Genomic DNA, 13600 nt, shown 5'->3' on the forward strand with positions numbered 1-13600 from the left:
TGCATCGGCAGGCGGACTCTCCACTACTGCGCCACCAGGGAAGCCCTCTTACCTAATTTTTGAATCTCATCTTGCTCTACTTTAACTCTCCCACTTAATTGTCAGCCTCTTAAGGAAGAAGTTTCTATTTTACTCATGCATTTTTATTCAACATGAAATTATATTAATAATCAAGTTTAGCTTCTTGAGAAAGAAGGCTTCATTTTGCACAGTTGGCCTAAATAAATATTTGTGAGCTTCATCACTAAGTTCGCTTGTTTTTCTCATTCCCTGTTATCCGGTTGCCTGGGTTTGGCTGCCACGTTTCCTCAGTTTAGATCCTTGCCCTGTCACTTACTAGTTGTGGTCCTCGGCAAGTTACTTATCCTCTCTCTGCCTTAGTTTTCTTTTCTCTAAAATTGCACTCAGTAAATGATAGCATTATCCTGATCGCCACCAGCCAGACTATGCTGTCCTAATTTTCATTGTTTCAAGGTGTCTTTTACAAAATTTATGTCATCGCCTCTAATTTACTGGTGCTTTTTGCTCTCCCTAAAGTCAGTCTGCATTTTATACATTTATTCATTTCTGACTGTTTCTTCTGAGCATATATATCCTGGGTAAGAATTATATGGCAGCGTTCTAGTCTTTGGGAAGATAGTTTGAAGGGTTGCGAAATTCATAGCATAACGCAGGTTGTGATGCAGCCTGGAATGATCCTACATCTGTCGCTTACTTCAGTTTACCTCCTTAAACCTCAATTCCTCACAAGTAAAGTGGAGATGATGATAAATTGTACCTATGTTATGAGGTGCAGTATTAAATGATTATGTAAAAGCATTCAGAATGGTGACTAGTATATAAAATAGATTGCCATGCCTAAGCCCCTCTCTTAAGAGTCTGATTTAATTGATCTGGGGTTGGGCTCAGGCATCTGTATATTTAAAAAACTTTAGGGGACTCTAAGGTGCAGTGAGGATTGAGGACCACCAGACTGGATTATTCTCAAAGTCTAGCCTCATTAGCAGTGTTACCATCTTAAATGCTTGTGCTTCCTGTCCTTTCATTTTACAGTTTAAGTTCTATCTAAATAATACTGTGGGAAGACAGAAGTTATTTGAAAGCTGTTGAAAGTACGACAAATTAATAGTTACAATTATTTAGTAACTATTATACTGAATATACTGAATATATATATTATGAATATACTGAATATACTTTATTATGGTAGTTTCCCCATAATTCTAAGACAGGCAGTTTTTCAATTGAAAATATAATAAAGAGTTTTTAGGCTGCTTTGACTCACTGCCCTACAACATAATATGGAAATCACTGGTTTAAAAAAAACCAAACTTCATGATTCAGTTAACAGAGTCAGGATATGTATGCTCATGTAGAGCAGAGGAGTTAATTAATTGGGTGTTTGGAGTCTGATATGTTGTAATAAATTGGGTTATCAGGTGGTGACTCAATTGGGCTGTTGAATGAATTAGCACCCCTTAAATGTGGGAAGTTCATATTTAGCTTTATCACTCCTGTTAGTGAACGGATGGCTGTATCCAAAAGATCAAAGTACATTTCTGAAAAAAATCCAAGTAGTTAGTATCAAAGAATAATGAGTATCAGAGGCATTATGGCCCTATCATGTAATGTTGCTAATGCCCTCTATAATACTGACTGCAGACAAACGGGGAAATAGTAAGAGGAAAACTAAAATCACCTGTAGTTCCATATCCTAAAAAACCATTACTAAGAACTTTCTACAAGACAATAAATAATAAATGATGTGTTTTATTTCTGAATATCACTTTTTTATTCATAAATAAATTATGGGGAAGAGTTGAAAAAGGCAAGGATTTAAATTTATTTACGGAAAAAGTGCAGGATTCCAAAAATGCTTCAGAGGAAATTAAATTCACTAGTGATCTTTTAGGGCGTGGCTCAATGAGTAATTATTTTTTGAATGAATTAAGGAAGAACTAAACATATAGGCATATAAATATAGTCTCTAAAACCTTAAGTCCGTCCTTTCTCTCTCTCTTCCCAGACTTATTCCAAAATCCCACTTTTTTTTTCTGTATTCTTCCACTTGGGAATTTTAATTTTTAAAAGTGGAAGAAAATTTACTGCTGATTATGTCTTCTTTTCTTACAATTAGAAAATATGGAAGCGTGCCTGGGTAGAAGTAGGCATACACAGAAAGAACAGGGAGAGCTGCGCTTACAATTCTTGGTGCTGGCTGATGTTTTCCGTTTTGTAAAGTCTTCTTTAAAGAGAGGGACAAGCGCACCTTATGTTGCCAAAGTATTCCTGGAGCCATCGTACAATGAAGGCTGCTTTTGGCGCCCATTAGAGCTCGCCATTGGGCCCAGGTACTTACCACGCAGGTGCTGAGAGTTCACTTTTTGATTCCCAGTCCCTCTGCGGCACTGATTACACGATTTGCCAGGCCTAGTACAAAATGAAAGTGGGGAGCCCCTGTTCAAAAAGCAAGAAAAGTAAAATCTAAAGCTTGTTTCTTTCTTCCACAGTCTTTCCAATTTGTAACGTTGTTTTTATTTGCTATTTCATGTTCCACATCTGCAGGCATAGGGATGCTTAACCTGGCAAACGCAGATTCTGAAAGAGTCCCATCCTGTGACTAAACGCATATACCACCCACCAGCTGCTGGCATCCCCCTTCCACCAGCCATGGAACAGACCCATGTCCTGGAAGGAGGCAGAGAATTCTTGCCAGATATCTCCCTTTTCCCTGGGCTTACTGCCCACAGGAATCCATGGCGGACGGGGGACCGCTGAGGGTAGTGCCACCTCCATGCTGGAACTTGCTAAATACCTTGATCAGAGGTGGGTAAGAGTCTCTCTTTCACCCACAGTTACATTGTGAACGCCCTGTGGCACTGCCAGTCTGGGACTGGGATGCCTGCCACATGCCTCACCCTGAGATGTCTCAGGGAGCTATGCAACCCTTCCGTCTATGCTCACACCCCTGCTGGGTCTGGAGTTCAGTAGTAATAGCTGGGTGAGGACCAGAAGGGTTGGGGTGAGGGTTCTAAAGTGCCAGGGCAGCTGAGAACCCATCTCAGTGAGGCAGGGAAGTGGGCTGGTGGTTAAGTTGAGGCTCCAAGCTCCTAGTGCATGGGCTGTGGTCTCATAGGACTTCACTTAAAAAACACAAAGGCAAAGATAAAATTATTAAGAATTTCAAGATAGAGTATTAAATCTCATGGCAGGGAGGAGGGTCTTCTGAGCTGGTATCCTGTGTGACCAAACTGGTTGAACACCAATGAAGCAGGCCTGGACCTCTGGAATAACCTTTCTGACACTGAAATGAAGAAACTTTTTTGAAAGAGTGAGAAATACGTGAATATGACTTTTATTTCTTGTATAGCAGTGCTTCTCAACTTTAATGTACATATGAATCATCTGAGGTTCTTGTTAAAATGCAGATTCTAATTTAGTAGGTCTGGGGTAGGGTCTGAGATTCTGTTTTTCTACCAAGTTCTCAGCTGATGGCCAGAGCTGGTCTTGGAACCACTTTTCCACCGTCTCCACCCCCACCATTAAAACATTTTATTTGAAAATAACTGTAGACTCACAAGAAGTTGCAAAAATAGTTCACAGACTCCTATGTACCCTTCACCCAACTCCCAGGGGTGACATCTTGTATGTAATACAATAGGTAATAAGATTGTAATATAATATCAAAACCAGGAAATTGACATTGTATAATAATGTTAACTATACTACAGACTTGATTCCATTTTCATCATTTTATACTTGCAGACATTTGTGTGTGTGCGTGTTTGTGTGTGTGTGTGTTTGTGTGTGTGTGTATGGGATGCAATTTCATTCCATGTATACATCTGTGTACCTACCACCATAATCAAGATATGGAACTGTTCTCTCACCACAGAGAAACTTCTTCATGCTACCCCTTTAATTCATGCCCCCCAAAGGTGTATACAGTACATTGGAAATTCTCAATAATTCATATAATCATAATGCCTATTCTTTTCTTATAGTGAGAATTGTCTCTAGAATGCAGCAAACCATGAGGTGGCAGTTCCAAGTTCACTGAAGCAGTGAGGTAAGATGAAGCTTAGGGAGCAAAAATAACACTGGTCATTGGAGGGAAATAGAACATTCCTTGTCCTAGTACCATCCACTCATCCTGGAGTGTGCCTTGCATGACCAAAGTTAAATGCAAATTTGGGAGGATCATTTTACTTAAAGGGGCCATGATGAAAATAAGAACCAGATACACCCAGTTGAGCTCCAGGACTTGGTATAGAAATTGATAAATATTAATTGATAATGATGAAGTTAGATGTTTGTCATAATGTTCAGAGGACTTGCTAATTGCCTTATCTGCATATCAGACAGCCTCCAACTTCCCACGTAAAACTTGTTACCTAAGAAATACCCTGTAAAAAGCAATATGTATCAGAACCTTGGTAAATATGACTCATAATTATCAGGAGTCCCAAGAGACTATGCCTGCTTCTCTTTTCATGTTGGTGGTATAGGCTAGTGGTTAAGCATATTACTCTTATCAGCCGTGTTACCTTGGCCAAGTGACTTAACATCTCTATGCCCCAGTTTCCTTATCTGTAAACTGAAGATGATTGATTAGAGGCCCTAACTCAGGGTCGTTGCAAGGGTGAAGCACTTAGAACAGTGCCTTACAGAGTATAAATGCTCAGTGTCAATTAATAGTATCATTAATATTAGGACTGGGCCAGCCTTGGGTATCATCTCCCAACAATTGCCCCAAATTTTGTCTTTCTGTCAAAACTATTAACATCAGTAAATTTTATATTGAACATATATAGATTTTAAAGGATAGATGTTCTTTTAAATGTAATGCTTCACTGTACAGACTAAGGTTAAGCACATAGGTTCTGGGTTCAAGTCCCAACCCTTACTAATTATAGACTAATTGTACAGCTTGGTCAAGGAAATTCCCTAAGTCATAGTTTCCTTATCTGTAATCAGGGGGGGTAGTAAACAGTACCTTAAACTTGTTGTAATGATTACATGAAGTAATTCATGTAAAGTTCTTGGTATATAATTAGCACTTTATTGATATTAGCTTTTTAAAATTTTTTAAAAACTGATTCCTGGTTTTCTTAGTAAGTGTAGATAGCTCACGAAGTTCCAGGGCTACTTGGGAGAAGTGACCTTAAACCAAATATAAAAGAGCATTTCTCCAGCCCAGTGACCGGTCACACCTTGAGGACAGAGGACTTGGAGCACCTAACGAAGTAGATTTCCAGGTGCTGCAGAGACTAATTGCACCCCTCCCCCCCAATATCCATCCTCTTCTTCCTCTTAGTAATTAAACCCTGCCACTTCCAGTGTTAGGAGGGCACGTGGCCAGTAGAGCCAGAAGCCAGCTATTCCCAGCTTGCCTGGTAACTAGCTGTGGCCATATTTTTCTGGGAATGGAATGTGCACAACTTCTGCACTTCCTGACAAATTGCTTGCCCTCTACTTCCTTGCTTTTCCCTTCCCTCTGATGAGAATGTGATAGCCCATGGACATGGTCAGGCACCAGCTTCTACCATACAAGCAAGGCCATGTCCCAAAGATTGGCAGAGTAACAAGACAGCATTAATTTGATTCCCTGGACAGCTTTGTGGAATAGAGCTGCCTTCTCCACATTGACCAGCCTGTGCTGTACTGAACTGTTAAATGAGAAGGACGTAAACTTCTGTCTTGTTGGTACCACTATATTTTGTAGTCTCTTGGTTATAGCAGTTTAGACTGTATCTTAACTAATTTATCAGGCCCATCTCCAAAGATATTGAATGCTGGGAAATGTGCATTTTAATAAGATCCTTCAGTAACTGTGGTGATAGCAATTTAGGACTATACTTTGAAAAACACAACACCAATGTGCTCTAAGCAAAATGTAAGTTTTGGAAAGCAGTCTAGAATTTAGAAGACAGGATCATCCCTTGTTAAAATTTTATTGTATTGGAACTGAAATTTGTTCAAGAATTCTGAAATAATTAACATGCCGCCTCATTTCATTTTATATTAGCAGTAAGATTACTTTTTGAGTTAAAGTAGTTGATTTGTGAAAATGAATGCCCAACGTGTTATTTATAATGTTATTCATAATGATCAAAAAGAGTGAAAATAATATGGTATTTATCAGGCCATTTGTTCAATTCTATATCATGGAATTAAAAGGATGCGGTAATTCTCTATATATTGACTAAGATTCCCAAGATGTATTAAGCTAAAAATAAATAAATATTGCAAATAAAAGAAACAAGACACAAAAGAATACATATGGTATGACTTCATTTATTTAAAAATCTGAAAATAGGAAAAGTTATAGTCCTTAATGATGTGTGCTTAGGTGGTAAAATTAAAAAGAAAAACAAGGAATTGATTACCCTAAAAGTCAGGATAGTGGAAGTCTTTGAAATGGAGGGTGGGAGAGGGTAGTGATTAAGAGTCATAAAGAGGGCCTCTAAGAGGCTGGCAATGTTTTGCTTTTCCATCTGGGTGGTGATTGCAAGGGGGTTCACTTTGTTGTTTTGTATACTTATCTATGTATATACTGATTTCACAATAAGAACCTATTTCATATCTACATTAAGCATATATATATTTTATATATATTCAAGTGTATATTGGGCATATATATGCATATGTGTGTGTATATGTATGTGTATTGTTGTGTATTCATAGAAAATTTCACAAAGGGAACACACACGGAAAGAACTATGGACATTTTTTATTCCCATATTTGGGTAGTGGGACTGTGTGATAGGGAAATTTTTACTTTGTATTTTACAACTTGCTTTTTACCATAATTTGCATTTTCTCCATAATCATGTGTTACTTTGTTTTAAAATCCTCCCTCAAATATTCTATGTGCATATGATCACTCCATTTTTATATGCTTCTGTATTATTGGTATTTTCCTCATAATCATGTGTTACTTTAAAAATACTTTCTCAAAATTTGCATATGTACATGTCTGTGTATACATATGTGTATACATATTTATATATGCTTGGAGAGTTCTGGGATGATATTCGTAAAATTCTCTATGTGGTCACCTCTGAGGGGTGCACCTGGGAATAATGCATTAAGAGAGGGGAGAATTTTCACTTTTTACTTTATATACTTCTGAGTTGTTTGAATATTTTCTTTTACAATGAATATGTAGTACTTTTAAATTTATAGCACACACCCAAGGTGGTATATAGTATATTTCAGCATATTTTGTTTTATAGGCAGAATAGACTTGGAGAGATAGAAAGGGTTCTATTTAAAAATGTGTCTGACTTGGCTGGGGGTGGGGTGGGAGTGGGGGAAGGCTTGTCTGTAGGAAAAGATACCATAGAATACAAACTTACACTCTTACCCCAATACATAAATTCCAAAGCCTCTGATAATGGACTACTCTGATGGAATCTTTGAAATTAAGCCACCAAGGTAGGAATCCTCAAAACCAAGCACAGGTCTTGGCCTATGGAAGGTAATCAAGTGTTATTTGTTGAATTTATTAATAAACAGTACAATGTTTAAGTGATATTTCACTTGCTAGACTTTCATTGCTTGGTAATGCTATATGCTTTATAATATGTTAGGTATTTTTTTTTTTAGTAAGAGGATTGAGAGGTGGAGAACATTATTGATAGGATACAAGTGAGTGATTTAATCTGCTTTTAAAAGCATAGGGTACTTTTCAAATTGTTAATTAACAATGATACTGTATCCTAATTGTTCTGTGAAGCTCAGGGTAAGTGATCTAAAATTCAATAGGAATGACCTAGCCAGACAAGAAAAATTCCCTTGAAGACGAAATGTATTATAGGGAAACAGCACTAGAATTGGTCAAAGCTCTGATACTGAAACTCTATCTGTAGTCTAGGTAGGTTGAATACTTTTTCATTGATAATTAGATATTGCCAACAAATGATAATCAATAATAATGTTTTGTTGGCAACAGCGGCAATCAAGTATAGAGATGCAGAAGTGAGCTACTCACTGAAATAGAGCTTTTTTCAAATAACGTCCAGCACTGATATAAAACTGTGCTGCTCAAACAGTAGCAATTATCCACATGTGGCTTCTGAGCACTTGAAATGTAGCTAGTCTGAATGGAGATGTCTTTTGTCAAATACACACTAGATTTTGAAGACTAAGTTTGAAAAATAGAATGTAAACTGTTAATATTATTGTTAAAATTTTAATGTTTTAATATTGATTACATGTTGAGATGATAATATTTTGACTGTATTGGGATGAAATTATTAAAATTACCTTCACCTGGTTCTTTTTATTTTTTAAATGTGGTTATTAAAAAAATTAAAATTACTAATTTGGCTCACATTTGTAGCTCATTTGTGTTTCTGTTAGACAGTGCTGGTACAGAAGGTTTGAGTTCAGAGTGAACCACGAACCAGTGTTTTCACCTTCCTTATTTTCCAGAAAAGGAAAAGGATCCCAGGGAGGGAAGTGCTTTGCTCAAATGTGTAAAAATGGTAGCGAAGAAGTGAGGAGTAGAGCCTCCATCTTTCGATTCTCTGTCTCCTGTTTTCTAGCTTATGCAACTGAGGCTGGAGAAACAGACTCACTACACACTGGACACAGTGTTCCTTTAACCTTTTATGAGCTAGACAATGATTTTTTAAAAGTTCTAGGTATTTGGAATAGGATTGAGGGTAGATAGCGGTTATAAGATTTTAACACTTTATCTTACATACTTTTGTGTTATTTTTAAGCCCTGGGCATATATTACTATTAAGAAAGTGGGGGGAAAGGCCTGGAGTGGGGACAGGGAGTGAGGTAGGTGTAAGATTCAAAAGAAACCTTGGCTTATAATTCAAGTCTGGAGATGTTTGAAGTGGCTTTTTTCTACCATTATCTTCTTTCACATCTCTAACATCCTTAGCTAATTCTTTCTGCTCTCTTTGGGGTGTTTTACTTTTTATATTACTAAAGCAAAATCTACTGGGACTAATTTTTGAATCTGCAGCTGTAGCTCAAAAAACCTATGTTTTGTAACTTTTGTAAGCAGCAGGCCACAGTAATGATTGGTGTTTTTGTCTCAAGAGAATTCAAGTCCTGCCTTCTAAAAGGCACTTGCCAACAGACTAGATGTTTCTATTTGAAGCCATTTGCTACAATAATCCTTGAGATTTTTTTGCTCATTGCTTTCAGAGCTGTTAGTTCTAAAGGCAGATTCTTGAACACAATTTCAGTTAGCTTCAGAACATACACAGCCTCCTTATTGGCACAGCTGTGCTGAGTTCCTGAATGAAGAGATGATTTCCATAGTGCATTTTATAGCCACACACCATTCCTAAGGATAATTTAAACCACAAATTATTTTTATTTGTTATTTCTTTATTGTAGGAGAGAGAGGCATACTTGGCTAGTCTGAAGGGTAATGTTTACGGCAGCATTTTCTATTTTTGTGGCGGTTTCCTTTGCATTGTTGACTTTCTTTTCAACCCCCAGAACGCAATTTAGTGGTCTCCTAGCCCAAGACAAGGATAAATGCAGGTTTCCAGTGCTTATTAGGAAACTTGGAGTACGTATGAGTATGGTATAAATTCCTCTGTTCCACTTTTGGTCAATATTCTCATTTTCTCTTCTTATTTTATCACTTTCAAGCCTTTACAACCCCTGAAACAAAAAATACAGGCATGCCTAAGAGATTTCACAGGTTTGGTTCCAGATCGCCACAATGAAGAGAATATCACAATAAAGCGAGTCACACGAATTTTTTGGTTTCCCAGTGCATGTAAACGTTGTGTTTACACTATATTGTAGGCTATTAAGTGTGCAATAGCATTAAGTCTAAAAAATCAAGGTACATACCTCAATTTAAAAATACTATATCTCTGGACTTCCCTGGTGGCTCAGTGGTTAAGAATCCACCTGCCAATGGGGACATGGGTTCAAGCCCTGGTCCAGGAAGATCCCACATGACGCAGAGCAACTAAGCCCGTGTGCCACAACTGCTGAGCCTGAGTTCTAGAGCCCACGAGCCACAACTACTGAGCCTGCGAGCCACAACTACTGAAGCCCATGTGCCTAGAGCCCGTGCTCCACAACAAGAGAAGCCACAGCAACGAGAAGCCCATGCACTGCAACAAAGAGCAGCCCCCACCTGCTGCAACTAGAGAAAGTCCATGCGCAACAATGAAGACAACACAGCCAAAAATAAATAAATAAATTTATTTTAAAAAATAATAAAAATAAAAATACTGTATTTCTAAACAATACTAACCATCATCTGAGCCTTCAGCAAGTTGTAATCTTTTTGCTGGTGGAGGGTCTTACCTTGATGTTGATGCCTGTCTTAAGGTAAGACAGCAATGAATTTTGCCACATCAGTTGACTCTTCCTTTCACAAATGAGCTCTCTATAGATTGCAGTGCTGTTCAATAGCATTTTACCCACAGTGGAACTTTTTCAAAATTGGAGTCAATCCTCTCAAACCTGCCTCTAATTTATCAACTAAGTTTATGTAATATTTTAAATTCTTTGTTGTCATTTCAGCAATTTTCTCAGCATCTTATTCTACCAGGACCTGCTTCTACCACAGAACCTACTTCTACCAGGAGTAGAATCCATCTCAAGAAACCACTTTCTTGGAGAAGTTCCCTGGAGGCCTAGTGGTTAGGATTCAGTGCTTTCACTGTGGAGGCCTGGATTTGACCCCTGGTCAGAGAACCATTCCACATGCTGCACAGAGTGGCCAAAATACCAAAAAAAAAAGAAACCACTTTCTTTGCTCATCCATAAGAAGCAACTCCTCATCTGTTCAAGTTTTTTTTTCATGAGACTGCAACAATTCAGTCACATCTTCAGGCTCTAATTCTAATCCTAGTTCTCTTACTGTTTTCACCACATCTGCAGTTACTTTCTGCACTGAAGTCTTGAACCCCTCAAAATCATTTATGGAGGTTGGAATCAACTTCTTCCAAACTCCTATTAAGTTGATATTTTGACTTTTCCCATTAATTACTAATGTTTTTAATGGCATCTAGAATGGTGAATCCTTTCCATAAGGTTTTCAGTTTACTTTGCCCGGATTCATCACAGGAATCACTATCTATGGTAACTGTAGCCTTATAAAATGTTCTTAAATAATAAGACTTGAAAGTCAAAACTACTTCTTGATCCATGGGCTGAAGAATGGATGTATTAACAAGCATGAAGACAACATGAATTTCATAGTACACCTCCATCAGAGTTCTTGGGTGACCAGATGTCAATGAACAGTAATATTTTGAAATGAATCTTTTATTTTCTGAGTAGTAGGCCTCAAAGTGGACATAAAATATTCAATAAACCATGTTGTCAACAAATATACTTTCATCCAGGCTTTGTTGTTCCCTTTATAGAGCACAGGTAGAGTAGATTTAGCATAATTCTTAAGGGCCCTAGGATTTTTAGAATGATAAGTAAACATTGGCTTCAACTTTAAGCCACCAGCTTCTTTGGCCCCTAATAAGAGAGTCCTTTGAAAATTTAAAGCCAGGCATTGACTTTTCCTCTCTGACTATGAAAGTCCTACAGTACATCTTTTTCCAATCGAAGGGTGTTTCGTCTACATTGAAAATCTGTTGTTTAGTGTAGCCACCATCATTCATGTTCTTAGCTAGATCTTCTGGATAACCTCCTGCAGCTTCTACATCAGCACTTGATGCTTCACCTTGCGCTTTGATGTTATGGAGATGACTTCTTTTTTTAAACCTCATGAACCAACCTCTGCTAGCTTGAAACTTTGCTTCTGCAGCTTCCTCACCTCTCGCAGTCTTCATAGAATTGAAGAGAGTTAGGGCCTTGCTAACATACGGTTAAGGTTTGGCTTAAGGCAGGGGTCCCCAAGCCCCGGGCCATGGACCGTTACTGGTCCACGGCCTGTTAGAAACGGGCCGCACAGCTGGAGGTGAGCAGTGGGTGAGCAAGCAAAGCTTCATCTGCCGCTCCCCATAGCTCGCATTACCGCCCGAACCACCACACCCCGCCCCGCCCGCCACCACCCTGCCACCTCCATGCGTGGAAAAATTGTCTTCCACGAAACTGGTCCCGGATGCCAAAAACGTTGGGGACCGCTGGCTTAAGGGAATGTTGTGGCTGGTTTAATCTATCCAGACTACTAAAGCTGTCTCCATATCAGCAAAAAGGTTGTTTTGCTTTCTTATCATTTGTGTGTTCCTTGGAGTAGCATTTTTAATTTCCTTAAAAGAACTTTTCCTTTGCATTCACAACTTGGCTGTTTGGCACAAAAGGCCTAGCTTTCAGCATATCTCAGCTTGCAACATGCCTTCCTCACTAAGCATAATCATTTATAGCTTTTTTTTTTTTTTTGCTGTACGCGGGCCTCTCACTGTTGTGGCCTCTCCCGTTGCGGAGCACAGGCTCCGGACGCGCAGGCTCAGCGGCCATGGTTCACGGGCCCAGCCGCTCCGCGGCATGTGGGATCCTCCCGGACCGGGGCACGAACCCATGTCCCCTGCATCGGCAGGCGGACTCTCAACCACTGTGCCACCAGGGAAGCCCGAGAAAATTCATTTTTAATTCTGTTCTGGAAAACCCACTACATTTGTTTCTGTCAGGTAAACAGCAGGCCTTCTGGCTTGAACAGAGAAGTGAAGGAAATCCAGGAACCAGCTGTTCTGTGGAGACTTTTTTTTCCTGTTCCTATACACCTGTAAATGAGTTTACCTAGAAGTAAACAAACAAGTGGGAACAGCTAATCGATTGTTCAAATAAGGATCTCTCTTCCTCTCTCTACCCCATAAGCTCTGAGGTCCACTTAGCATTGAGTCCATTTTTTGAAGTAGAACATTAACTTTTTCCTGCCCTATTTTTAAGTACCACAGGTACTACTAGTGAAGCTGTGTGTGTGTGTGTGTAAATGTGTGAGTGTGTGCATGCATGCATGTGTGTTATGGAAGAAGAAGGGGCAGAGGGGGAAGAAAGAATTAGCACTGGTAAGGGAAGTCACTAAGTATCTGTCAGCAGGAAAAGAAAGGCTATAGATAGGATGTGTTTTATGATTTTATTATCAGTAATGTTTATTTCAGGTATTTTGATATATCTTCTATTCTAAAAATTCTTTAGTGTCATTTTGATTTGCCCACAGTGGGTAAAAGCACAGGCTCTGAAGTCAGACCTCATGAGTTCAAACCATGTTCCAGTATTTCATAGTTGAGTGACCTTAAGTCTCAGTTTCTCCATTTACAAAATTAAGATAAATGTTAGTATCTACACCTCATGGGATTGTTTCAAGGATTAAATGAAAGAATACATGTAAAGTTCTTAGTACAGTGTCTAACACCAGATAGATGCTAAATTAATTTAAAAAATTATTTAGAGAAAAGAAAGGATATTTTATTTTCAGTAAACAAGTGATATGATGCTTTTAACTATAACAAGTTTAAGAGATATATTCCTCACAGGAGTTCTAAATCTGTTTGAAAATGTAATGCTCTTAGCCCTTTGTCATATCTTCTAGAATGAGTAGGCCTCTTTGTTTCTCAAAGAACATTTATAGTTTCTGTGTTACATAAATGTTCTACTTGTTCTACTGTACTTGTTTAGTTAAGCACAGGCCTAGCAGCTGGGGAAG

At 38.5% G+C, this 13600-nt stretch overlaps 1 long non-coding RNA gene across 1 annotated transcript in view; it reads left to right on the forward strand.

Moving 5' to 3' along the window:
- The window catches only part of LOC114893354, a 232084-nt gene that overhangs the window by 12954 nt on the left and 205530 nt on the right, over window positions 1–13600 (forward strand). Inside the window, exon 2 of the long non-coding RNA XR_003792866.1 lies at window positions 4005–4069. This is a non-coding gene — a long non-coding RNA (uncharacterized LOC114893354). The remainder of the gene's footprint in view (window positions 1–4004; window positions 4070–13600) is intronic.

Source organism: Monodon monoceros, unplaced genomic scaffold (genome assembly GCF_005190385.1).
Source record: "Monodon monoceros isolate NGI ecotype Baffin Bay Population unplaced genomic scaffold, NGI_Narwhal_1 Super_Scaffold_12, whole genome shotgun sequence".
Classification (NCBI taxonomy): domain Eukaryota; kingdom Metazoa; phylum Chordata; class Mammalia; order Artiodactyla; family Monodontidae; genus Monodon; species Monodon monoceros.